Source organism: Delphinapterus leucas, chromosome 3 (genome assembly GCF_059928025.1).
Source record: "Delphinapterus leucas isolate spDelLeu-1000000601 "Yukka" chromosome 3, BTC_Dleu_Yukka2, whole genome shotgun sequence".
In the NCBI taxonomy this organism is placed as follows: domain Eukaryota; kingdom Metazoa; phylum Chordata; class Mammalia; order Artiodactyla; family Monodontidae; genus Delphinapterus; species Delphinapterus leucas.
Window position 1 is genome coordinate 2,880,515 of NC_143131.1, and position 3,023 is coordinate 2,883,537.

Consider the following 3,023-nt stretch of genomic DNA (forward strand, 5'->3'; position numbering starts at 1 on the left):
GAATTTTGTTCATACTAGATTTTTAGAAAGCTTCTTAGGTAAATATACAGTTAGTATTATAATCAACAATCCCAGGACTGTAGAGAAATTGTGAAGAAAACATCGTGAGTGTCCCAGCAACTCTGGAGTGTGTGGTTGGGTGTCAAGTGCCCTTTACAACTAGACAGTTTATGTGGGGTTGGAGGTCTCTAAGAAACAAAGTGAAGACACTTCTTTGAGAATGGGAAGAGTATGTGCTTTTTACAAAGTTTTCTTTTCCAGAGATGGTGAGCTTTATTTTTTCTTGTCTGGATAGAGGTTTGATTTGCTCTCGAATGTTCCAGCAGGGAGAGAGACTAGGAGAAAGCACAGAATGCAGAGGTCTATTTGGTGTAATCGTCTCCCTCATTTTCACCATCAATGGTGAGAGCAGCATACTTCCTTGCAGAACTGAACTTAGAGGCTGGATCTTCTTCAGTTTTCTTTGTCTCAGGTGCAGATTTGGCATCTTGATCCTTTTTGCCATCTTTCCTCTCTGACCCCTTCCAGTGGTCTCTGTTCCCTCCATTTCCTGGACCACGGCTGGAGTTACCACTCTGGTCTTTTGGGACACTCACCCCATCTACTCTATTTTCATCTTTCCTTACTGGTCCTTCCTCAGGTGGTTGAGCTGGAACTACTTTCCCTCCACCACTTGTAGGGGACTGCTGCTCTGTGTCTGAGCTCTGAGATCGAACAGGAGGGTTAGAACTTTGCTTCACCCAAGCATTCTCCTTTGATGGAGGGGCTGGCATCACCTTTAGAGGCTGTTCAGGTTTGGGAGGCTTAGAAGTTAGAGATGGACAGTTTTCCTCTTTATTGGGTGTTTCATTTTCTAGAGACTTCTCACTCTTTCTCCTTCGTGCATTTCTGCCAGATGTGGCTGAGGTCCCAGTCCGTGATGACTCACTTCCTGTCCTCGACCATTCCCATTCCTGAGTTTCTTCACTTTGCCAGCTTGGGTATCTCTCCAGAGGCCGTTGTTCTAGCTTTGGCTCATCCAGCTGATGTCGCAGTTTCTCCTGTTCCTTCTATAGTGGCTCTTCTACTTGTTCTCTAGCAGTTGTGCCAACAGGCTTTCCTCCTCCAAAGAGAGAGGCTGCTCGACTGGACTGGGACATGCTAGCAGAGGAATCATCTTCCTTAGGAGTACTCCGAGGCTTTAGGTTCAGTTTGGGTCTTTGGGGGGACATCTATCATCATGCCTACAGTCATCCCAAGGGTATGCATCTCTGGAGCTCCATGACTGGTCATCTTGTCCGTCATATCTGTCTTTATAGCAGTCTTCACCTCCTCTGTAGATGTCACCCTATGGTACTCACTACCAAATGCTCTTCCGCCACTGCCCATCCTGGCATAGCAGCCTCTATTGTAATCCCTGCTGCTCCGTGATCATAGCAATCTTGGCTCCATATCGATCCATGTCCTGGCGTGGGCCATCACGGTAACTGTCCCGATACCCGTCACGCTATCGGTCTGAATAATAACGATCTCGATATTTGTCTCTAAGCCTTCATCACCTGTTCTAGGTGGGTAGCCATCAAAGCTGCAGCACAACGGGCCTCCAATCTGTATCTGTTTTTTCAGAATCCTGATTTCTGTCTCGGCTGAAAGAACAATCATCCCTGTCTTTACCCTGTGCATGATCAGCAACGTCTACTTGAATTCTCCTGTTACCTAGAAACTCTTCACTGAGGCTCGGGGCACTGAGCAAGGAACCCAGGTCCTCAAATTCAGCATAACCCAAACTTTTCAACCTCTCAGGATTGCTGGGTTCACCCAGTAGACACACTGCACTGATGTTTAATCCTCTAAAGAATTCCTTAATGGAGTCTTCTGTCACATCATAGGGCAGGTTCCCTAGAAAAGCAGTGTAGGGTGGCAATTTGGGAAGGTGGCTCCAGTCAATGGCTCGGGCTCCCAAGCAGCCCGTGGAGCAGTGGGCAGGATGGAACCGTCATCTGGAGGTGCCCTATACACGTCATCATCATTACTCTGCCAGTGGTTGAAACATGTCCTTCTAGGTTGTCTGTTTCATCAGCTGTCTGGTTTGGGGACATAAGTGCTTCTTCCACCATTCCCTCCATCCTCAGCCAGAAAGTCTGTCAGGGAGACAGTCTTCCCCTTCTTATTCTTCTTTTTTGCTGAGGCCGCCATTTGGGAGAGGGTGAGAGAATGCAAAGGCACAAATATTTTTATTGGAAACTCAGGTTTTAATTTATGCCAGCGATGAGCTTAGTGGTTTGTAACTGGTCCACCCATCACCTGGTTCAAATAACATCCCTCTCCATTGATTGGCATTCTCAGCATTCATGTCTACCCACTAGAATATTTCCTAGTTTCATTCGCATGTGGTCTCTGAGCAGGAAACTCCTTGGTTGCAGTTTCCTTATAGCATCAATACTTCCTCAGTTTTCCTTACAACAAAAGAGCTAGAACAGCTCCCTGAGAACTCTCCCAGAAATGCCTCTCTGAGGGTTGATTCTCTTCTGAAGCCCTTTCTGGCTGGATTTTTCTCTTTGACACCATGGATCACGTCAACCCCAGGATGGTTTTGTTGCAGGTGAGATCACATGACATATTTTAAAGCCTAGATGCATGACTCAGATTTTCCCTTTTAGCTCTCATCCTTTCCTTAGGCAGATTTGTGCTTTGTTAGAACTTAGACTCCTCCCTACTAAACATCACATGAATTACTATAGCCGTACCTAGCTCAAGAGAAAAATGAATTTTTAAATGCTCAAAACATTGTTAATGCAAAAGTAGTTTGGGTTTTAAAAGAACCTTGTCAGGGTTGGGATTTCATACATGGCAAAGCAGCTTCCTCGCTACCATCTATTGAAAGTCAGCCCTCGACACAAGGGTTTGTTAAAAAAAAACAAAAAATAACCAAGCCCTTGTCCCCGCTAAGAGTGCAGGTTTTATCTGTAGACATGGGCACTTGCTGGACCCTGTCCGAGCAGTGGGGGGATGGAGGCCATGACCTCCCTTGTCTGTTAAACTGA

At 46.0% G+C, this 3,023-nt stretch overlaps 1 pseudogene; it reads right to left on the reverse strand.

Moving 5' to 3' along the window:
* Positions 1–206: 206 nt before the first annotated feature.
* On the reverse strand, positions 207–2,688 carry LOC111178486 (eukaryotic translation initiation factor 4B pseudogene; annotated as a pseudogene).
* Positions 2,689–3,023: the final 335 nt, after the last annotated feature.